The sequence below is a fragment of the Hyaena hyaena genome, unplaced genomic scaffold (assembly GCF_003009895.1).
Source record: "Hyaena hyaena isolate Hyena2069 unplaced genomic scaffold, ASM300989v1 scaffold_81, whole genome shotgun sequence".
Classification (NCBI taxonomy): domain Eukaryota; kingdom Metazoa; phylum Chordata; class Mammalia; order Carnivora; family Hyaenidae; genus Hyaena; species Hyaena hyaena.
The window spans coordinates 604,964-630,165 of NW_024080714.1; the positions used below are offsets into that span (position 1 = coordinate 604,964).

Below are 25,202 nucleotides of genomic sequence, written 5' to 3' on the forward strand. Positions count from 1 at the left end.
AAATTTAAAATGGAAAATAGATTGGAATGTCTATATTATAATGCTATAGATAATAGTGCAGCAAATTCACCTTATCAGTGACTAAAACTGTTCTGTAATATCTATCTCATCGCTGCCATAAACTCTCATGGTCCTACTTAAAATTCAGTTAATTTGCACCCATGTCAAAAATGTTAGCTTAACCCCGAGATTTCTGAAAGTCTAAAGCATGAAATACACAGATTATCCTTACCTCTCAATATGCATCTAATACCTTTCAGTGAGACTTCAGATATGAAAACAGATACTTACACAGTGCAAATTATTTAATTTTAACCTTCTCTCCTTATGCCCTTGTGTTAAATACACATCCACACCCCAAACTCATCCTGCTGTGTACTCTTGCTATTTTTAACATTAAATGAGTACGGGCCTCAACCCCTGCTTTTTACTACTATCTTCCTAAAGAAACCAAATCAAATCTTAGTCTTTTCCAAAAAAAAACCATAAAGGCCAGGTCACTTCTCATATTCACATCTAACCCAAAACAATTTTTATTTTTATCATCTATACTTCAGATGATCTATTCCAGAGTATCAGTATTTTCATTTCTCATACAAAAAGTGTGCTGTATCAGAGACATTGTCCACATTTTAAAAGTCCTCAAATACTTTTCTAAACATGTTTTCGCTCTCCAGATACCATTCCACAACTGTTGTATCCCAAGCTTCAATTCTGTAAGTTAAGAGCTTTGAAGGCCACGGTAAGTACCACCCATTTTCAAGGAGCTTGACACACCTAGTGTAGATTGGGTAACGCAACGTCTCATGCAATTTTGTTTCTTGATAAAACTTTCTCATAACCTCTCTTTTGTTCAAATAAGCTTTTGTATATATCCGTATGTATGAGTTATACACCACACACACATGCACGCATGTGCGCACACACTAAATCTTTTGGGAAGCTGCCACAACTACCTACATCCTCCAAAATCCTCACAAGGTTCTGCATTCCTAGGACGACTAAATGAGAGTACAGTGTATATTTTTTAAATATATATTTGATATAAATTCTAGACAATCTAGGTGGTACAGTTAGGCTGTATTCTAGGCTACAGAGGTTTGCAGAGGCCGACCTAAGAATCCAACTACCCTTATAAAGATTACCCAAGTTCAGGGGCACCTGGGTGTCTCAGACAGCTAAGCGTCAGACGTCGGCTCAGGTCACGATCTCACGGTTCGTGGGTTCGAGCCCCGCGTCAGGCTCTGTGCTGACAGCTAGCTCAGAGCCTGGAGGCTGCTTCAGATTCTGTGTCTCCCTCTCTCTCTGACCCCTCCCCTGCTCACGATGTCTCTCTCTCTCTCTTAGAAATAAATAAAACATTAAAAAAATTTTAAAAAGATTACCCAAGTTAAAGAGCAACTCACTTCTATACCTTTAGTATACTTTAGATACACTTGGTGCTTTTTACACTTACTCCTTCATTACTACTCTTCCAGAGTATGCCTATGTATGTTCTTACAATAAAGATTTCTATGTAATTGTATTTACTACTGGATATCAAGTTAGGGAGATGATTTATTAGTAGTTTCTTTCTGAATATTTCACAAATTGAAGAAAGGCACTACAAAATCCACCAAAAGACCTCTGCGCATTTTTTGGATCTATAATGGTATCTATATATCTGGATTAAATAAGAGCTCAGAGAAAGAAACTTCCCATTTGAACCATTATTTGGAAAAATGTTCTAAATTATCAGCAGCTAAAGAAAACTTCAAAGTAACATTCCATTATCTATAAAGTGACAAAAATAATGAAACCCAATTTGAGTAAATGAGTGTTTGTACTGGTAGGTTTTATACCTACTAACAGCTTTCTTACCACCACTCTTTCTGAGAGGTCATGTGACAATATGCTTTAACCAAAAGCTTTCAAAGCTGTGTCTTGCTCTGACTCGAATACTCTCTGTCACATGGGGCCGGGTGCTATGTATCCAAATCCGTCCCGGCTATGAGACTCCTCATACTGACGGGGGACAGCATGGTCCAGGGAAGAAAGCGTGGGCCTAGCTGTGGAGTGGACGCCCACCCTAATCCCCCAGTTACCACCACTGTGCACCCCTGAATATCGGCCTATTGCTTAGTCTTCTCACTCACTAAATGGAAGAAATAACACCCAGCTCACAATTAATGTGAAAGTCGAATCCGTGAGACCGGTAACAGCTCTCAGAACCACTTAACACCAATTGTCCAAAGAAGAAAACTAGAACAGCGATCACAGGATGTGTGAACAAGCCACAACACACGAGCACAGTGGAACAGAGACAAGGAAAAGGACACATAAAACAATGTCAAATGTTTAAGAGCGATGTGCATGAATTACAGCCATGTGAAAACTCAGCTGATAAGGATCGGAGCCAGCCACGGTGACCTGTAAGTAGTGGCTGCCATATCATGAAGCAATGTGCTTACTTTTTTGTGATAATGTCTAAATATAACTCTAAAATGCCTGTTTTTTCCCCAGGCGCGCTGCAAACGTGACTACGGTGGGGGTGGAGGGGAGACGCAACTGTCCCGTATTCGCCCGCCCCCCGTCCCAGCACGCGCACTCCCATTCACAGCACCCACCAGCAGGGAACGGCTGCTCGTCCCCATTCTGGGGATGCCCCTGCTCCCCTCCCTGTGTAGCCCCAGGCTCACTCAAGTCCTGGTCCAAGGACAGCAGAGCGTCCCCCTTCACCACGCCCCAGAAGCACTATCTATAGAATGACCCCAAACCTCTCCTGTGCTGCCTGTGACTGACTTCTGAGTTGCCTCGTGTTGCTAATGAACTCATGTACTAGTTTTTCATTTTTCAGGTGTTCCTCCTTACCTCCCAAGTAGCCTAGAATGGCAATGTCCCTGCTCCGCACCCTGTACGTGGGTCTCACTTAGCACACCTGGGTCTCACAGAAGTCTCACATGACTTAGATCGTGCTGACTCAGGAGCTCCACGGGAATGAGGGCTGATCGCATAAAGTAAAATGTTCTCGAAAATAAAGTGTAAAAAACTCCCTGATCAATTTCTACTTTGATTCTGTACATATAAGCAGAAGACACACGTCAAAAGCCAATGATAATATACAATGCAACAACAGTCTTGGTCAAGCTCTTCTAATGGCATGAAAATGAGTTTAAATCAAAAACGGAGCAAGGCATGAAAGACTTTCCTTCACCTCAAAAATATACATATTTATGTACATATTCCTCTTCAAGCCAGAAAACACCAAGATTCTCAGTTACCACCGTCACCACTACCACAGAATCCAACTGCCCAGAAAAATCTCTCATCCCAGATGACATCACGGAGGCTGGGGGTTGTGGGGACCTGCCTGGGGCTGGGGACTCGTGCAGAGCGCAGACCAGAACACAAGGGTCCTGACTCGGGTCCACAGTCCCCTCCACTGCAGCCCGCGTCTACATAAGGTCATGAGACTGAGGCAGGGAAATGCACCCCAGCATCTGCAACCATAGTGGTTTTCCTCATAATAATAATGACTAGACAGGGCCTGCGGGTGAAGACCTGAACTAACCCTGGAACTCCAAATCTGAATATCGACACACTGAAGACAATACAGGAGTATTTGCTACGTTCTACAATGGTATGGGAAGGACCAAGCAGTGGGACTCTAAGACATTAGTCATGGCAGAAAAGGCTGTTGGGGAACCCCTGGGTGGCTCAGGCGGTCAGGCGTCTGATCTGATTTTGGCTCAGGTCATGATCTCACAGTTTAAGGGTTCAAGTCCCGCATCAGGCTGTGCGCAGACAGTGTGGAACCTGCTTGGGATTTTCTCTCTCTCCTCTCTCTCTCTCTCTCTCTCTCTCTCTCAAAATAAGCAAACTTAAAAAAGAAAAAGAAGAGGCTGTGTTGTTGGGTCTAAGAACCATGGTGACCTGTAACCATGGTGCCATCTGCAGTGTGGGAAGGGAGGCAGGGACGGAAGAAAATACTCATCTACAGACTTGGAAAGATGGGCACGGTCAGTGTTTTTGGTGTGAGTTTCCTTCAGGCAAGTTACATAGAACACATATATTTGTGGGACCACAGAATGAAATCTGAAAGAGGGAGGGTAAGGGGATGAGGTAGGAAAAATTGTAAAAATGGGGCTGTAGGAAATTTTTATTTGTGCAGTTTTTAGCTGAAAGAAACATGTTTTGATGTATAATTTTAAATAAAGAAGTTTATCACATATACATTATCGTTAAGCAGGACAAGAGTAGAAGACACAATATTTTTTAATTATATTCTAAATTTAAAATACCACTGAATTTTCATTTTCCAGAATTAAGATTAGCCATCAAATAGTAGTATGTTGTTACATATATATAACATAATTTCCATAAACCACCAATAAAAATAACATTCAAAAAGGTATTCTGGGGAGAGGCTTGCTCCTTCTTCGCAGAGCCTAGCCTGGTACTAATGTGGCCTCAGATCTCTGTGCTTGTTTGGCCACCCCATCACACGTTTTTTTTGTTTTTGTTTTTGTTTTCTTTTTAATTTTCTTGAGAGAGAGGGAAGAGGAACAGGGCAGAGAGGGAGGGAGGGAGAGAATCGTAAACAGGCTCCACGCCCAGCATGGAACCGACTCAGGGCTTGATCTCATGAAGGCGAGATCATGACCTGATCGAAATCAAGAGTTGGATGCTTAACCAACTGAGCCACTCGGGTGCCCCCCATCACACTCATGATCCATCCCATTCGATGTAATGAAACCCCACCTCCTCCTTCTTCTATTATACAGTTGGTTAATTGACTTTAGTGGTACAAGTCTGTCTGTACCTCTGCTTACTTTCATTCTGCTTATTTCTGGTCACCATTCTAGCCTGACATCTAACATATTAACTGTATTTCCTATCATGACATCAACCACCAATTAAATCAGCATGCCATTTCATTCATGTCTTTGCCACAGTCACTGACAAAAATATTGAAGAGGTCAAGGAAGCAGACAGCGCCTTCGGCTAACCACCAGTGCCATTTTTAAAGACTGACATAAATCCAGGCATCACCATTCCTAGAGGAAGGTCTTCATTAGAAACCTTAGGAAGATCCTTTGCACTGATGCATAGCGCTCTGCTGACTCACTTCCCATGCTTCCCCTGAAAGCACAAGCATCTGCCTTGGATGACCTCTTCCCTGCCTCGAATCCCTCCATCTTTTTCATATGAAATAAACAGTCCACAGTTTCACAAACACACACACACACACACACACACACACACACACACACTTAGAATTCTAGATTAAAAAGGTGTAAGGTAATGGCAGGGAGTTTAGATCAGACAGACCTGGTGTGCGAATCCTGCCTATACAACTTGCCAGCCATGTAACCTAGACTCATGTCTAACAGTACAGTCATGTTCACCTCTTGTGACGCTGGGGGATCAAATGAAGTACCACAGGATTTATCACACAGTAATAGCTTCCTAAATCTTTTTTCTTTTCCTCATAACAAATTAGCAAATTGAAGTCAGAGTGAAATCACTCAATCATTTAAGTTATTTATGGTCTTGTCTCCCAACATACCATTAATTAAAAGGCAAAAATTTTGTCTTTTTCATCATTGCATACCTAGCACTTAGCACAATGCTGGGCATAGTTAACATGTGTTAAAGAGAAGAAGCAATGACTTTCTCAACACATCGTCAGTTAAATAGGACTCCAACTGGAATGTAGGCTTCTTGATGGTCAATAGCGCAAGAGGTAAAGAGTCATGCATCATTGCACACAAAGCTTCGCTTTTCACAAGTTCATATAAAGCCACAACTTCCATTACCTCCTCATGTCTGTGTCCCCCAAACATGTGTCTCTTGGCTGATTCCCTGAGCCCCGGAGTTCTATACCCAACTGCCACCCGACATTCCTGCCCGGATGCCTAGTACCCTTCCCACCTGTTTCTGATCTCAGGGAAAGACACTCCCCAATCAGATGCACTAGTTAGAATCCCAGGATGCATCCTGACTCCTTCCTCTCCCACCACAGACATCCCTCACCAAGTCCAGTCAGCTGGACCCACCACTGCTGCCAAACGAAATCCCCCCTCCAACCAGACTGGCCTCCATGGGGCTCTAAAAATCCATATACTTTCCCACCCCTGGGCCTTTGACTGCAATGTCCCCTCCAGACAGGAGCCTGCAGAGCTCAGCGCTACAGTCATGTCCTCAGAGAAACCCTCCCTGAACAGCAGAGTGAGGCAGGACCCCCTCAGAAAACACTGTGCTCTTCCTTCCTGGCTCTCAGGAAACCCTGCAAGAACATGTATTTGAGTGACTATTTGATAGTCTGTCTCCCCAATAGACTGTCCCACAGGGACAGGAATGATGAAGTGAGAAGACAAATAATATACCCATTAACAGCTTTCATCTAGATTCCGCAGAATTAAGTCCAGAAACTAGGACTGTTTTGATTCCTCAGTTTGGGGCTGATTTTTATAAACTGGGAAAACCTATTATTTGCCTAATCCCCCAAGTTCAGCAACTTGTAACGTCAATTTAGTGAGTAAATTACTCTCTGACTATACCATACTTTTACATTTAATTTAGCAAATGTAATAATTGTATGAACAAACCCAAGTATATATATATTTTATTTCAAGATTAGATTAGATCTAAAGGGAATATCAAAATAGGAATGGTATATATTTCTATTTTCCTGCAGATTTGTTATTCTCAGCACCCCCCAAAAAAAACTCTACAGCTACTACCATGGCTTTGACAATTTCTAAAATTTACATTTCTAAGTATGCACTATCATTCATATTCATTGTGTCACTGCTGACAACTTAGTAGCAGGCTTATTTAAGAAAGAGAAATCATATAGTATATTTCCCATATAAATACAGTTTTAAATCAAGAAAGGAAGGTTTTATGAGAATACGTTAAATTTCAACATCACTTTTAGCTATGTAATGCTAAAGAAAGTCACCACTTAACCTCTCTGCATCTCAGTTAATGCATCTAGATAAACACCAAGAACGCTGCCACTATCACTATAGAGTTGTTACAGAATTGGAGCTACTATAGTTACGTTCTTGGCACAAAACAGGCTTTTAATAGGGACAGATTTTATTATCATCATTATTAAGTGGAAGCGTAACCTCAGAATAATCACCAAGAGGCCCGGATACCCTCCACCCCTCTACTAATGTGCAGAGAAGAGAGAGTTGCTAATCAATCCTAGTATTCATCTTCCCGAAGTCCAGTAAGCCTCAGAATCTTTCACCCTGCACAGCTGCAGGAAGCCACTACCAATTATCAGATTCTGCAAACAAGCAGAAACTAACATGCTGTGTCTACGACAACGGGAAAAGCATAAAGTTTGACACTGGGTAGACCTGGGTTCATAATCCTCTCCTGCTGCTGACTCACCACACGAAATGTCGGGTAAGTTCTTCCAGCGCTCTAAGTCACAGTTTTCCCATCTTTCAAGTGAAGATAATACCTCCCTCAAAAAGACAACCATTCTAAAGACATCTGGCATGTGATCTGCATTGACAAATAATTCCAAAGACATGCCAGACCGGCACCTAAAGACAGTCTGAGAAGGTCCTAGTTCCCCAGCCATCGCCATGGTGGCCATCAGGCCTCTTTGAAACTATTTCATTAACTTTTGAAAATTAACAACTTTAAAATTGCATTAAAGAAACTACCAATAAAACTATTTGAAGGCTAACAACTGACTTACCAATCCCTAGACAAAGAGTGCCTGCTTCATACACAGACCGCCAGCCCCCATGTAAACATGCTTTCCGAGCACGAGCCCACGAAAGACCCACTTTATCAGAGCCATGATGAAGTGAAAGCATATGCTGATGGTAGTGTAATGTGATTGTTCAAAGAAAATAAAAGTTAATATGACTAATACATAGTTGACCCCTGAACATCGTCGGGGTTTAGGCACTGACCCCACAGAGTCAAAAATTCACATGGAACTTTTGACTTTCCAAAAACTTAACTACTTTTAGCCTACCGTGGACCAGAAGCCTTGCCAATACCTTAGTCTATTAACACATATTTGTATGTTACATGTATTGTATGTTCTACGTTCTATGTATATACACTATATTCTTACAATAAAGTAAACCAAAGAAAACGTTATAAAGAAAATAATAAAGAGGGGCCCCTGGGGAAGGGTCACTCAGTTGAACATCTGACTCTTCATTTTGGCTCAGGTCATGATCTCATGGCTTGTAGATCAGGCCCTGCTTCAGACTTCTGCTTGGTATTCTTTCTCTCCCTCTCCCTCTGCCCCATCCCCACTCACGCTCTCTCTCTCTCGCTCTCTCTCTCTCTCAAAATAAATAAACTTAAGAAAAAATCTTGAGAAAAAATATACTTACAGTACAGTACTGCATTTATAAAGAAAATAGTACAAATGGACCCTTGTTCAGTATACACTGAAAAGGAGCAATTAAATGCATATATACTTCCTAGGCAAGATCCTGCACTGAAGGAAAGAAGATTGCTATACAGATGCTATTAGGACAGTGGACAAAATTAGAATATGGACGGTAGTTCAAGTCCTGCACCCAAGTTAAATATCCCAACAGTGCTAACGGCACTGAGGTAAGTAAAAGAACAACTTCATCCCAGGAAATACACTCCAGGAAATACACTGGCACTATTTAGGAGTAAAGGGAGGGATATACGCAACCTACTCTCCTGAGAAAATACATTGTCGATAGATCTGTAGTTGGGCAAAAGTGTAAGTGGGTAAAGTAAATGTAGCAAAACTGATGTATCAAAGTAAAAAGTATATGGGATATATCTGCACTATTCTTGAGACTGTCCTGTAAATTTGAAATTACTTTAATTTTTTTAATGTTTATTTATTTTAGAGACAGAGCACAAGTAGGGGAGGGGCAGAGAGAGAGAGAGAGAGAGAGAGGGGGAGACACAGAATCTGAAGCAGGCTCCAGGCTCTGAGCTGTCAGCACAGAGCCCGACGTGGGGCTCGAACCCACAACCATGAGATCATGACCTGAGCTGAAGTCAGACACTTAATGGACTGAGCCACCTCCAGTCCCTGAAATTATTCCAAACTAAAAGCTAAAAGAAGGGGGCAAAAAGAAACTAAAAAACCAGAATAATCACTGTATCTTTTGTCTGCAAGGAGGGCCCCCAAAGAGCACACAGTATTACTGGGGCCTCTGGCACCACTAGGGAGGGGACCCTGTGAGGAGAAAAGTCGGGGGAAAAGAAACACAGAGAATCACAAGAGTCAAAACCCCAGAAGCGCACACACGGAAAAAAGACGGGTACGTGAGGAGATATAATTGGGGAGGAGGATGGGGCTACTTTTCCTAAATGCACTAAAGCCAGCAAAACACATACCAAACATCTATATCTTAACTTTCTTTTAACGTAAGCTTCATACCCAGCACGGAGCATGACGCGGGGCCAAACTCACGACCCCAAGATCAAGACATGAGCTGAGATCAAGAGGCAGATGCTTAACCGACTGGGCCACCAAGATGCCCCCTGACTATATATATTTTAAATACTTGTGAAAAATTAATCCTAGGAAGGAGCGCCTGGCTGGCTCTGTCGGAAGAGCATTCCACTCTTGATCCTGCAGTAGTTAAGCTCAAGCCCCACGTGCGATGCAATGATTACTAAGAAAATAATAAAGGTTTTTTTTTTTAAAGTAAGTTCTTTAAAAAAAAATAATCCTAGGAAGCTTCCACATACACCAAAAAAATTTTTTTTCTTTTAATTAAAAAAAAAAAGAAAGAGCTTCCAAGTTAAAACCCTGCTCTCCTAGAGACCCTTCCCCACAAATCACGGTTTCAAGTTGTCAGCCTCAACCTTCAAGGCCTCTGCTCCCTCGGGTTTCTTACCATGCTTTTTAAAAGATCTCAAACCAGTGTACCATCCTTAACCTCCCTTGCTTGTTTCTGTAACTTTCAAAAAGTGCTTCATCAGACCCAACCTATCCCAGGGGACCCTGCTCCCCCTCTTCCCTGCAAAGGATGTCAACAGACCTGGTCCTCTAGCAGTGCCTCCTAGGGCAGGGGCCTCTGTCACATTGTCTCGTTTAAAGTAAGGAAAGCAACTATCCAAACAAAAACACAGTCGGTATTTTTAAATCTCAGAACAAACACCAAAATTGAATTATCCCAAAACTGCGGTTGACAAACTCCCATTGAAGGAGGGAGAGTGCTCGGAGACAGCCAACTAATTAACAGGTCAAGTGCCTGCTGAGGCAGGTGGGGCCTAACTCTGCAGCTCTCAGGCCTTCTTTGGTACAGCAGAGTGGGGTCAAGTACACAGACTGGCCTGCGTGGTGGGTCACCATTTACTGTGTGATCTCAGGCAAACTGCACAAACTCTCTGCACTTAAGCTTCCCTCTCTGAAAAGCTTGTGTAATAGTAGCCACCTTGTAGTAGGGTTTAAAGGATGAAAGAACAGAGCAGATACAAAACACAGTGCCTGGCACATACTAACTGCTCAATTAAGTGTGAGAGCTTGTCACCCCTGGGCAATTTCACTCCTGTGAGCCCCACAACTCCTCACGTGAAGTGAGGGATTGCGAGATGAGCCCTTACAGCCCCTTCCAGTTCTAGCATTCTGTAATTCTAGAATCATCCCTCTGCCCTGCCAGAACTTCTGAGTGCCATGGTAAGGATCAAAAGGAATGTGGACAATTTAGACATATTTCTCCTTTCTGCCTCATTCATTGACTAGAAATCTTATCAATAAACTGCCCTAAAAGTCAAAAGGCAGGGAAAGAGCTACAAAGAGATCTAAAGAACTCAAAACCCAGAAGTTCAACACCCAAATAATCAAGGCTCACCTTAAGGTGCCACACCGGCCATCTGCCAGCTGTTCAACTACAAACCTGCACTGAGCCTTCAAGGAACCTTTACTCAACAATGAGCCCTTCTGCACACCTCTGTGCTAAGGCACTAAGGCACACCCTTTTCCAGAATGTTCTTGCACCCCACACACCTCTGGCAGCTGTAAACTGTAGAAACTCTCCCTAACCCCCAGAAGCATGACCAGATAAAGTGTTCTGTATTCTCAGGGCTCCCACCATATGCTGCCACTATCTCATTTAACAGATACTAAACCACTATCACAACCACTTGCAACTCTTTGCTTATGGGGCCTCTCACCAGCGAGCATGTCAGAAGCAGAAACGGGGTCTTCCTCATCCCAGCTCTCCTCATAGCCCCAACTTCTCACACACAGTGAACAATTATTGTTCCTATTATTTCATTAATAGAAAACTGAAACTAAAGAAACTCAAGTGCACCTTAACCCTTCCCTCCCTGAGCTACCTTCTTCTAAATAATATTGTACTGCCTTCGACAAGTGTCAGCGATAAGTAATGAAACCTATGACACCTGATCTCAGGTCTGGCTTAAAACAGGCACTTGACAAATGTTTACTGTATGAATGTGAGAAGCTGTGTCTCTGATTCTAGTGTGACTTCTCCTGGATTCAGATTATAATGCCCCCAATACAGGCATTTTTTTATTTGCAGCCTCTAATGTTACCATTTCTAATATTCTTGCATCACTTCCCAAACTACATTTATAGTTGTTACTGTAATTAAGAATTGAACGTGTCTAGGCTGCTGGGAATCAGAGATGGGCCTGACCCAGGACCCCCCACCTCCAGGGACACAGCAGCCTAGTGGGGGCAAAGTAGTCTCTATGCCCAGCCTGGGGCTCAAACTCACAACCCTGAAATCGAGTCACAAGCTCTAGTAACAGAGCCAGCCAGGCGCCCCATTCTATTCATTTCTGATAGAGGTATATAAAATCTACTTTGATTGTGGGTTTGCTATTTTTTTCCTTTTTTTTTTTTTATTTAATCAGTTTTGCTTTATATACTTTGAAGCTATGTTGTTAGGAGCCTAAAGTTTCATGACTATTGTAAAAAAAAAAAATAGAAGAAGAATGGAAAATGTCTATAAAGCAGATGCCAGCCTTTAAGATTCAGAATATATGTCTAAAACGTCCTACATAGAAAAAAGACCTGTTTAACTTCGTGGTTCCCAAACCTGTCCAGGCAAGTTTTCGGTTTTTAAGGAGAACACAAACCAGAATGGCAATACCGCATTCCATCTTCATTGTTAGCTAGGTCTATCTAGGTAGACAAACACGCAAAGAGTAAACGTGTGTGTGTGTGTGTGTGTGTGTGTGTACGCGCGCACGCGTGCGAGCATGTGGCTTCTATCCCCGTCAGTGTGACAGGATGACACAGTGCTTAGCTTACCTGAGGACATGTAGAGAGAGCTGGGTAGGAAGAGCGACAACAAGGTATTTTTATACATAGCTGGAAAGCGAGAGTAACACCAAGGTATGCTGGTCATACAGCCTCAGCATTTATGGCAAATTATTAATCAAGTCCCACCTGAAACAATTTGTTAAATTGATTTTAATCACTGGGCCTCTCATGTGAAGCTTTGTATAATCAGCATTTCATTTACAAAATTAATTGCCTGATTGATTCTCTGGAGGCAGTTGCTGTCATAACTTCTGAGTAGGGTGTCACAACATGAAATTCTGACTATGAAAAGTGCTGCTATTTTAAAAATGGGTGAGGGGAGGAAGGGATAAAGGAAGAACACCAAAGAAGTCACATGACCCCCTTCAGCCTGGGAGAGACTTGGAAGTGTTTCATGATAATTATGCTCTATACCAACAGCTATCTGCTAAATTAACTAACTACTGTACAAATCTAGGGTTCGGGACATAGAAGATTTTTATACCTGAAAATAATAACTAGAACGTAAAATTATCAGAGTGGAAGTCTAACCTGTGTTACAAAATATATATCTCAGTATACAAACATTCTGCCTTTCCTACACTTCCCAATTAAAAAAAAAAAAAAAGTGTGACCAGAAATTTTACCTTATGAGGAATTATCACAACACATTCATTTTAAGGAAGTACAGGGATGCCTGGGTGGTTCAGTCGGTTAAGCGACCGGCTCCGGTCATGATCTCATGGTTCATGAGTTCAAGCCCCACCTCAGGTTCTGTGCTGACAGCTCAGAGCCTGGGGCCTGCTTTGGATTCTGCCCCTCCCCTGCTCACTCTGTGTCTTACTCTCTCTCTCAAAAATAAATAAACATTAAAAAAAAAAAAAAGGCCAAATCACACAGAAGCGCACGTTCACTCAGGCTTCCCAAAACATCTGTATCTATTACTGTTAGACACACACTTTTAATAGCTTATCGCTCACTATTTAACAGTCTTTTGGTAACTGATGGGTCTTCACCTAAAAATCGGTCATCATAATCAATAAAAATTAGGCTAAAAATTACTTTTCATGTTAAAAGGGTAAGATGAGTACTGAACAGGGAGGAAAGGGAATTTTTTTTTAAGTTATTGTTTATCATTAAAAGTAAGATCACATTACCTATATCACATTTTGGAAAGAACCTGCAAAAGCATCAAGCCTGCCAAAGATTCGGTATTTCTTTACCATTAGTTTGCCTTACACCCAATTCTACAAAAGCCCCTAAATCTTGCCTCCTCCCAGCTCCCAGCTGCATTTCCCATGATCTTAACGTACCAAAAAGGCAAGGTAGACCACACAAAGCCAAGTTGCTTTCAAATGCGCAAAATAACTTCCACAGTATAGAGGGGGCTCATTTAAAACAATCCCCATGCAATGCTATCCAATTCCAAATGCGGCCTCTTTAAATGGGTCACTATGAATTTAAAAGAGAGGTCTCCTCGGGAGACTAGATGTAATTTACCTTCCTTTCAGTACACTGAATTTTGATTCCTATGTACGGCCACGGATTTCCTTTAAAAAGAAGATCACTTCATAAATTTGCTCTGTTATCTTGTGACCAAAGGTGTTTTGTTTGCTGGCTTGGAAAAGAGAGCTAATTGGGACACTGTACCCACTACCCCGCTCCCCCAATGCAGGCTAACAGGACAAATTCATGGTTAGAGAACAGAAAGGTGAAGTCTTTGCAACACAAACACTTGTGGGGGGAGGGGGGGACTATAAGGGCAGGCCCCTCCTGGACTTCTCAGCCACATTTTACTCCCCTGCAGTGTAAGAGCAACGGTCTAATTTTTACTTGGCTCACAGGGATGTGCTAAGTGTTGATAAGGTAATGTCTACAAAGTGCTTTAAGTTCGGGGAGGGGGGCTTTATAAAAGCATAATAGATGCCTGGAATCACTTCTTAAGCTACACACACAATTGTTTCAGAAAAGAGGGTTCCCTAATTCAAATGTGTGTCAATTTAACAACTTTCATTACAAAAGAACCGAATAAAGGGAACACAGAGAACTCTCTTCTCCAGGTGCAAGGGGAGTGAAGATTTTACGCAAACACTGAACGCCTGCATCTCCGCCACCTAGGACAGACTCAAGTATGGCAGCAACCGCTCAGGGCAGGAATTTCAAAAAGTGAAAATGGACGAATTCTATAGAAACAGGAATGGGGGCAGGCATGGGGGTGCAGCTGAAAATGGATATTCTGGGTTATAATTTTTCTATTTGGGAAAAAGGGGGGAAGTATTGATTTATAACATCCCATGTAAAGTAGCTTGATAAAATACTACCAATTGTTGAAGATTTAAAGACAAAATTTAGCTTCTGTCTTCTCAAGGCGGGTGAGGAAGTAAGGACCTAGTCTTTTGGGAGAATACATCTGAAGGCTGGGGAAGAAGTATGAAGAAATTTATGTTCATCAAAAGGAGGGATGAGTTAGAAACAGTTAAGAAACAAAGATTCAGGGGCGTCTGGGTGGCTCAGATGGTTAAGCGTCTGACTTTGGCTCAGGTCATGATCTCGTGGTTTGTGGGTTCGAGCCCCATGTCAGACTCGGTGCTGACAGCTAGAGCCTGGAGCCTGCTTCGGACTCTGTGTCTCCTCTCTCTGTCTCTGCCTGTTCCCTGCTTGTGGTCTCTCTCTCTCTCTCTCTCTCTCTCTTCCTCCCTCTCTCTAAAAAATAAACATTTAAAAAATATAATTAAAAATATTTTTAATGATAAACTGAAATATCAATGTGCAAAGCACCATAAAAGATATTAGATGTAGAAGATGGCCCTTGATTTCAAGGAGCATACACGGTAACAGAGAAAATAAGACATGTATATAAATAATACAAGTTATAAATAAGGTTGTAAATGCCACAGGACAGAGAAAATAGAGTCCCATGAGTGTTCAGCTAAGGGTAGGCAATAACTTCTAGCTGCAAGAAATGCAACAATTAATGAGGAATTTATATCATTTAAGGAGTAAACTAAAAGATGAAAAAGATATACAGAAATATCAAGGCAGCCACCATTTAACGAGTGCCCATGTGAGCCAAGCCCTATGCTAGGTGTTTTACAAATGACATGATGATTTCTAACAAAAATCCTGCAAAGTACTTAATATTACAAACCACTATTTTTAGTTGAAGGAAATCATCTCCTAGGTTTAGGCAACCTGCCCAAAGTCACACAACAGGATGCAATCAGGATTTTCCCAAGTCTGGCCAGTGCTCTCTGGAGAAAAAGTCTCTGACAGCCATTAGACAAGCAACTCCAATTAATAATCCATGATATGGGGGCACCTGGGTGGCTCAGTCGGTTAAGCGACCAGCTTTGGCTCAGGTCATGATCTCGCGGTTCATGAGTTCAAGCCCTGCATTGGGCTCTGTGCTGGCAGCTCAAAGCCTGGAGCCTGCTTCAGATTCTGTGTCTCCTTCTCTCTCTCTGTCCCTCCCCTGCTCATTTCCTCTCTCCCTCTCCTTCTCTCTCTCTCTCTCTCAGAAATAAACAGTAAAAAAAAATAATAATAACCCATGATACAGACAGCACCTGGGTGGCTCAGTCGGTTAAGTGTTCGACTTTTGATTTTGGCTCAGGTCATAATCTCATGATTTGTGAGTTCAAGCACCACATCGGGCTCTGTTCTGGCAGTGTGTAGTCTTCTTGGGATTCTCTCTCTTTCTCCCTCCCTCTCTGTTCCTCCCCTGCTCATGCTGTCTCTGTCTCTCTGAAAATAAATAAACTTTAAAAAAAATTAAAGATAAATAACCCATGATATGAAAAACCTATAGACCTGAATTGTGTCCCCTCAAAATTTGTATGTTGAAGCACTGACCCCAGTGTGAGTGTATCTGGAGACAGGGTCCATACACACGTAATAAAGGTTAAATTGGGTCATAGGTCATCTCAAAGAACGGGTAACCTTGTAATAAGATGAGTGACCAAGGCATTCTCATTCTTTCTCTCCCTCTCCTCCCCACTCCATGCACACACAAAGAGGTCATGTGAGCACACATCAAGGTGTGCAAGCCAAGGGAAGAGACCTCAGAATGAAACCTACCTTGCTAGAATTTTGTCAGAACTCCAGAATTGCAAGAAGCCACCCCAGAGTCTACAGTATTTTACTAGGACATCCTGAGACGCACCACTTGTATTTTTACTGATTTGTAACAGGCAACCTGAGTTCTAAGAGGGCTCCCTGGAGTCTTGTCTCCTGGTATCCACACCTTTGTGCAATCCTCTCCTGAGTCTGGGTGAGAACTGTGACTTACACCTAACCCAGAAAATATAGCGAAGGTGAAGGGATTTTACAAATGTAATTGAAGTCTCTAATCAGTTGACTTTGAGTTAATGAAAACAGCATATCCTGGATGGGCCCGACGTAATCATGGGGACTCTCAAGTCCAGCCTCTCCAGAAATTAGAGACTCTCTCTGTTCGTGGCACCAAAGAAGCAAGCTGCTATGAAGCTACAGCCACAAGGAAGTGAATTCTGCCAACAGTCTGAGGGTGCCTTCCCCAGTCAAGCCTCCAGCTGAGAATGCAGCCCACTGATTCCTTAATCACAGCCTCCTGACACCCTGAACAGAAAGTGTCCCGCAAGTCGTCCGTAGACTCCTGACCCACAGAAACTCTTGAGATAATGAATGTGTGTTGTTTTAAGGCACTCAAGTTGTTATGCAGCAAAAGCAAACAAACAAAACAAATCCACAACTTAGTAAAAAGAATACTTTCCACATGGCTCCTCCTTACTCCCACACAGGACCCACTACTGCTCAAATACACTGGTGCTGGTGCTCTGATATTTTCCCTGATGGGAAACCTTAAAACATCCAGTCCCAGAAGTTACTGGGGGCTCTTTACTTTTCCCATTTCAGGGCAAAGTCCTACTTACCCTTCAAGGATCATCTTCTCCGTCAAGTTGGACTTGCAAAGCCCAGGCAGAATAAGACCCATCTCTTCTGTGATCTCAGAGACTTTGAGGAAAACTCTTAATATTTAGGCGGTCTGGTAGCAACTTTCTGTTTGTCTCCTTAGGGGCAAAGGCCAAGGTAAACGGCAAGAAGGTTTACAAAGATAAAGGAGAACACCCCTCACATCACCACACACACAGAACAGGAGCAGGAGTCCAAGTGTAGCTCACCAGCCAGAGGGCCGGAGAGGAGGCAAGTTCTCAACTTCCCCAAGTCCCGGTCCCCTCACCTGTCTGGCAACCATCTTCCATACCCAGAACCAGCACGGTACACGTGCACGTGCACTGCATAAATAAGACAATTAAAATCTGCTCATCAGGTCAACCTGAAGTGTAACTCACAAAAAGGAAAAAGAAGGCTAGTGATGATACCAGTACAAGAAAATGGGCACAAAATTATGAAGCAAAAATCAGTGACCAAAATCAATGGCCACTATTTTTCATAGGACACATATGCTGACACAGGATATTTAAAAGTTACTTAAAAGTTGTTTACTTCTCGGTGACTACACCTTGTACGTGAAGGGCAGCAAAGGTCTGCGGGGCAGGGCCTGGGTCACGCGGCGGCCTCCCCCACACTCCTCACCCCCGTTCCTCGGCTGCCATCCACACGGGATTCCTAGAAGACCCCCCCCAAACCCTCAAGTGTGGGGCCGCAGCCATGTGCCCTTTTCGTGCCACCTGATCACATGCCCATCTCCAAACAGCTGGCCTCGCCCAGCACGCGACCCCCGCTGGAGACGGCGTCCCAGCTGCAGTCAGCTCCCCGGCTGGCTGGCTTCAGCCCAGGCAAGGGGAGAAGACTGTTTGTTCAGTATTTGTGAACGAACCGATATACTGAAGGGAAAAGGGGAGTTTCCCTCCCCAGTTTTTTTTTTAGCAAGAAAAGCAAATTTTTTTTTTTTTTTTTTTTGGAGAGCATCAGAGCATGAGAGCGGGGAGGAGCAGAGAAAGGGAGACACAGAATAGGAAACAGGCTCCAGGCTCTGAGCTGTCAGCACAGAGCCCGATGCAGGGCTCAAACCCACGAACAGTGAGATCATGAACTGAGTCAAAGTTGAACACTTAACCGACTGAGCCACCCAGGCGCCCCGAGAAAGGAAGAATTTTTTTTTTTTAATGTTTATTCACTTTTGAGGGACAGACAGAGACAGAGTGTGAGCAGGGAAGGGAGAGAGAGAGGGAGTGAGAAAAGCAAATTTTTAAATGCTGTTGAAAATGGTGGTGCAGAAGCCCCAGGTTTGCTCACACTGCTCTAAAAGCTACATCTAACCTGGTAATTCTGTAGGATACAATTGATTCGCTAGTATCATTTTACAATTCTGATTAGGTTTCTCTAAAATCCTGTTTATTAAATTGCTTCCTTTAAGCATGCATAGTTACTAATTTGTTTCCAACTAAATCAGGTAGCATATGAAAAGATTATACGGCAACAGTGAAAGAGTGCTCCTGGGATTATGTTTCATCTAGATTTCAAAATTAAAACTGTAAAGTTTCTTTTGAAAAAGAAAAGGCAGCTGAATTTACACACAGTTGCTTACACACAGTAAAATGTCAATATCCCACCGTAACACCCTGGGTGTAAAACCACCACGTCCTTCACAAAGCATCCGGGGCAAAGAAGGACCAGAGGCTCACTGCGGGTCTCATGTGCTCATTTCTTTACATCAGGAGGTCAGAGCACGTCCCTGTCCAGTCCAGAGCCCCAAAACACACTGAGCCGCCAGGGGCAAACCTGATACGCAGAATACGCGATGTCAAGGAGGCCAAAGATAAGACAGCTAATGCTTTATTAGATTAGGTTACTGCTGTTTTACTTTTAATAGAAGAACAGCATATCAACTGAGTAAATCAGACACAATTAATAAAAATCTCCAGAAAGTCATAGTTCAGAGATGAGCTCAGCCAAGTGATTTTGACTAACTTCAGAGTCATACAGATGAAACAAAACTCCTATGAACAACACTTCGAGATATTTCTCCACAAAGTTGAATGAAACAAAAATCCTTAAGCCCCCTCCTTTTTTTTTTTTTTTTTTTTTTAAAAAAAATTTGGAAGTTCATTTATTTATTTTGAGAGAAAGAGAGAGAGAGTGTGTACACGCGCAGGGCAGGGGCGGAGGGAGGGAGGGAGAGAATCCCAAGCACTGACCATGCAGAGCCTGATGCAGCCTCCAAGTCCCCAACCAAGAGATCCCCACCTGATCTGAAGTCAGAGGCTTAACCCACCAAGCCAGCCAGGCGCCCACTTAACAGCTTTTAATCAAAGACTTTCGTGCCTCGTAATTTTTTTTTTAAGTTTCTTTCATCGAACAAAAACAGGGGCAAAAGAGCAGGATCATCACTGACATTTTAAAACCAGATCAGTAAATAAAGAATTTGCCCAACTAATGAAAAAAGCCTTCTTAACAATAATACAGATGTTGTTATTGTCAATTTCTATATTTGCAGAGATTAGAAAAAGTTCTTTAACTATGAACATCTGGTGTACTTAAAGCATTTTTTTTTAAATTTTCAGCTGAACTGAAAAAGAAACACAGGTATGAAAGAGAATAAAAGGGAAAAGGATAATGACTATTAAGAAACTCTGTAGCCTGGGGACTATGAGAACTACGATGATTGACTTCAGCACCAGGGACACTCTGGTTCAAGGTCAATTTTGGCTAGAGCCCACACTCACAAGACCACCACATGACAGACTGCCAAAAGGCAGGATGAAGGTTCCATTTTTCTCAAGGGATTGTAATTACAAAGTTATGGCCTCTCTCGGACAAGGATATCTATTTAGTACTATACCTAAAAAGGAATGAGAATTTTGAAGTATTTAATTTTTTTTATTCTTTATTTTTGAGAGAGAGACAGAGTGCGAGAGAGAGAGAGGGGGAGACACAGCATCCAAAGCAGGCTCCAGGCTCTGAGCTCTCGGCAGAGAGCCTGATGCAGGGATCAAACTCACAAACCGTGAGATTATGACTTGAGCTGAAGTCGGACACTTAACCAACTGAGCTGCCCAGGCGCCCCAGAGAATTCTGAAGTATTTAAAAATCAACATTATTCCACTGCATGTTCTCCTTTCTGTTCTCTTCATTCTTATTTCTGAGGCTCACTACATACAATGAAAATAACTTAAGGAAAAAAACTCCAGCTGATGCCTTCCAAATAAGAAATGCTCTCATCTTCTCTCAATTACTTCTGAAAATGCAATTACTGAATTCAATTACTTTGAAATGTCTCCCTCTGCTTCAGTTTTGGGATACAACAGGGTTAAAGCATGGAAGGTAACACATCGTGCCAAAGAAGAAGTAGCCTTTTTACAATGCACTCCTTGTAAGAGACTTTACGAACAGCGCACAGGTAAACAATGACACAGGAGGCCTGGGACCGCTCCCGTGGGGGTCAGAGAAAGGGGTGATGCAGGGCTCATGATCCTTCCCAGCAAACTCCCTTCGCCAACCGCCTCAGGAGACCATGACATTCCAACAGTGATTCAGCGGTGTCATTTCCAACAGTAGAAATGACAATGTGGGGCGTTTTCAATTGCTCAGTGACTGCTTAGATAATAATAAGGAAACCTGTCCGCCACCACACACACAAAAGTACCCAAAGTTAAAAGGCAGGACCAATGTGGTATGTCCCAAAGAGGCCTCAGTGGGGGCAAAAGGCCAACTGAATGTATATAATATGATCTTACACATGGATTATTTATGTTCATGTAATTATATACGTTCATATACAATATTTTTTTAATGTTTATTTTGGAGAGAGAGCACATGAGCAGGGGAGGGGCAGAGAGAGAGAGAGAGAAACAGAATCTGAAGCAGGCTTCAGGCTCTGAGCTGTCAGCACAGAGCCTGATACGGGGCTCGAACTCACAGACCGCGAGATCATGACCTGAGCCGAAGTCAAATGCGTAACCAACTAAGCCACCCAAGCGCCCATATGCAGTATTTTTAAAGGAAAAGTAGGTTAGAAAAAATACATATAACATCAGAGTGTATACTTTTGGGAAGTGGAAGCCGTAAAAGGAATTTAAATATTCAACATACATGTTTTGGCCAGTGGTTGCATTTTTTATAGAAGAATATATTCACGCACTACACTTCTGTAATTAAAAAAAAAAATTTTTTTTTTTTTTCCAGAATAAAACTCAAAACTTGGGGAGGGGGCGCAGATAAGGAAAGGACAGAGTGCCCAGAAGTTGAAAAAACGCAATTAAATCATAGCCAGTAAAAGTTCAAACAAAGTAGATTACTGAGCAGAAAGAATCAGGGGCCCACTTCAATGAGCACAGGCTCTTGCTAATGGGGTGGCCAACCTTGGGCAATCCATTCGCTCCCTGGGGAATCTGAAAGGCCGAGTCCACCCAGCTCCGCACTGGCTAAGGGCTGCTGCTTGACCACGGCCCCAGAGAACAGGGCTGTGTAAACAAAGACAGCTAACTGGGGGGATGAAGAAAGAGGTGGAAGGAACCTGAAATAAAAAAGGTGTGCACTGCCTGTGTCGGGATCCAAGCCAGCGGGAGGCCAACTACGGCCCGCATGCTGGACCTGGACTGGCCCCTGTTTCCGGAGGACCAGCGTGCTGAAAATGTTTTTTACATTTTTAAACAGTCAGAGGGAAAAAAATCAAAAGAAGAAGGTATTTCACAACCTATAAAATTACACGAAATTCAGATGTTGGCACCCACGGTGTTCCGGGCGCACACGCCTGCCGGCTCTTCACAAGCTGTCCACAGCTCCTACCGGGCCACGCCAGCAGCCTTCGGATCTTGAAACTAAGACAATGGCCATCAAGTGTAAACTACTGATATCTGCCCCTTCGTAGGAAAAGTCTGCCAACCCCTGACCTCAATGCTTAAATTATAATGTCTATAAGTTGAAGAATGACCGTAACACATCAGAGAGACGGTGTGCAGTGTAAACGCTCACACCTGAGCACAAGCCTGCACAAAACCCATTTGAATCCAAGCCGTGCCCTTAACCAAGGAGTCACACTTCAGCTTCTGTGGGTATAAAACTGGGACATTAACCAAATCTCAAAAGATTGAGAGAACTGGGTAAGAAAAGCACTTTGGAAATTATTAAATGATCTGCAAAGCTATTATCACTAAGGAAAATCAAACAATCCACATTTAAACTTAGGTTGAAACTGCGATGCAAAAAAGCCTGTGAAATGTATTTTTATGTAAAATGTGTTTTTAGAGAGTAGGGACAGCGCTGTTAATGTTATGAAAGGCAAGCCAGAACCCCATTCTTCAACTGAGTGACACATTAAGGCACACGGTCCCAACTTCAGAAACTAAAAGCACTTTTTGAAAACAATATGTCTGTTTGGTTTTTTTAATGCTTTTGAGGTCTGTTTAGCTGCACTGTACGAACGTTTAACATTTATTGAAGACCCAGGCAGTATATCCTCATGACAGTCCATTTAATCCCCAATTTACTGGTAAGGATGGAGAAACTCAACAAGGTTTATGGTTAAGATATTTGGGCCCAGCACTGAACCTAATTTAGAGAACGTGATAGAGGCAAAGTGGCCATAATATAAATTAGAAATGAGCTTTCTCACTGGAAAACAATCACATCACAAGGTCTCGAAGTCTGTATGTACCTCTTCCTATTTTTTTCTTCCATCCACACATGGAAAAGAAAGAAAATAAAAGCAAAGTTGGTCTTTGAGTGAAAACAATTTTTTTTTCTAGTAGGAGCTCGAAGAGCCGAGCATTTCTCTAGGCAAACCAATACCCACCTGTGTTTGAATAACGTGTAAACCTTGTTTCCTCAATAACGGCAATGGCAATAACACAGTCAATGCTCAGAAAACACTTTCTATGTGCTTTATGTATACTACCTCATTTAATCTGCAAAACAACCTGGCACTTTGGTACTTTTAAGTATTGCCATTTCACAAATAGGAAGTGGCAGAGGTGGGGAGTCAAACTGCCTTATTCACTGGATTATTCTGTCTACTCTTTCCCTCACTTAGCACACTGCCCACCAAGAGGCAGGTAAAAGTGTGGATGCTAAATTTGCCTTACAATTCAAATCCAAAGAGCCAAGACCATACTCCAGAATAAGGGTGTACGTAAGAGGGGCTGCCCCCAGGGTAAGCTGCAGGAGGTTTCCTCCAGCCTGAGTGACATAAGCAAAGCACACAAACACACACAATAAGTGTTAGTGAGACAGTCAAAGGTCAGTGAGTAAAGGACAGAACTTTAGCACGATGTGGGCATTTGTTAAACTTCTGCTCTAATTTCATGTCTCTTTACAAACACTGGCAATTAGTAATCCTACCTCATCAGGGACATGAAGAGGTCAAAAAGGTCAAATTTTTGAAACACAATGGCAAGAGGCAGCAAAGACGCAGAAGAAAAACTTTGCATGAATGCCCACTAAGGGCAGGATATGGAATTTGAAGCCTATAAACGGATCCACTCAATGTGAGCAGCTGAGGAGGGATAGAAAGAGCTGGACTAAGAAAACGAAAAGGAATATAAAGACGAAATGAAGCAAGAAAAACTACACCATGAAAACAAAAAAAGAATTCACTTGAAGGGGAGGAGGGAGGGGGATCATAAATAAATTCAAAAAAAAAAGAGGAAAGTGTAGGTAAGTATGAGTCATATATGCACACAGAGAGATGAAGACGGCAGATAATGGAAGACTGATATGGGAGAGATGGCTCAAAGACCAGAGCCAATCGAAAGAAGGGGAAAGGAAAATACTTTGAGTCCCTCTTACAAAGGCAAGAAGCATCTAATACAGTCTTTGCAAGACCCATCACCTCTCTCTATGAAAACTCACAGGAAATATATATGCGTTTCTATTGCATAAATGTATAAATGTAGTCTGCATTCCATAAATAAAATGCGAGCTCTTAAATCTTCATTGAAAGGCTTAAATAAATGCACAAAAACCACACACATACATACACACACACACTCATCATCTCTGCATACTGGAGTTGGTCCAATAAAATAACATGTTGCTTGGAAGCTGTATAATCAATTTATTGCACTACCAACATCTACCTATCACTACAGTAGTAAGTAAAAAAGGATGAAAGAAGTGGTCCTATCACAACATATACACCCATTAGAGGTAATAAGGAGGCAGAAAGATGCAAAGAGAATACCAGCTGTGTTCGTGGGACAGGACGGTGCTTTTCTGTGTTTTCCATACTTGCAGTTATATTAAACACGCATACACATAAATGCACATAAGACACATATCCATAAACATACATGCACACATGTTCATACACCCATTTGCTTAGAAGATGCTAAAAATACTTAAAAATATAAAATAAAGACTTGGCCACAGAAAACCAAGGCCAATACATCATCCTTCTCTTTATTTATTTGCTACTTCTCCCCTCACACTCTCTATAGAACATCCTTTTTGCCCATTCTATGATCTATGCTTGAAATTAAAAGCCCTGGTGGGCTGGGAAAGCTATAACCTTCTATCTGCTGTATCTTAAATGCTAAGAACCTAAAGAAAAGCCTCAAAATGAAAGCGAAGGAGGAGGAGCCAAAAATATAAAGTGCCACCTAGTACCTCTCTCGCTGGTCCTTAAATTAACATTTGCTATTTTAGAAGTAAAAAGCCCATGATTTAAACACTTCATTATCTTTCAGTTCAAGCGTTATTATTCAAACAACTAAATCCTAAAATCCTAAATCCTAAAAAGGTTATTATTCTGAGTAGAACGACGCACAGCAAATGAACAGAGAAGTATGTGGGCATAAAAAAACACTGACATACTTTACACATAACCAAGCTTCCAAAAACACTAAAAATTTATTTTTGCTTCATCTAATGGTGATGTGCAGTAAAAATGTTTGCAAACAGGAAGTTTATTTCTCCTAATCCATTGCCTATAGTACTTCTTAATTATTCCTCATAGCAACACTACAATCTAACACTTTCAGAAGGGCTGCGATTTTTCTGACATAGATTTAGGTGCTCCGGTGAA

At 42.2% G+C, this 25,202-nt stretch overlaps 1 protein-coding gene across 7 annotated transcripts in view; it reads right to left on the minus strand.

Moving 5' to 3' along the window:
- The window catches only part of ARID1B (AT-rich interaction domain 1B), a 443,851-nt gene that overhangs the window by 394,947 nt on the left and 23,702 nt on the right, over positions 1 to 25,202 (minus strand). The window lies entirely within an intron of this gene.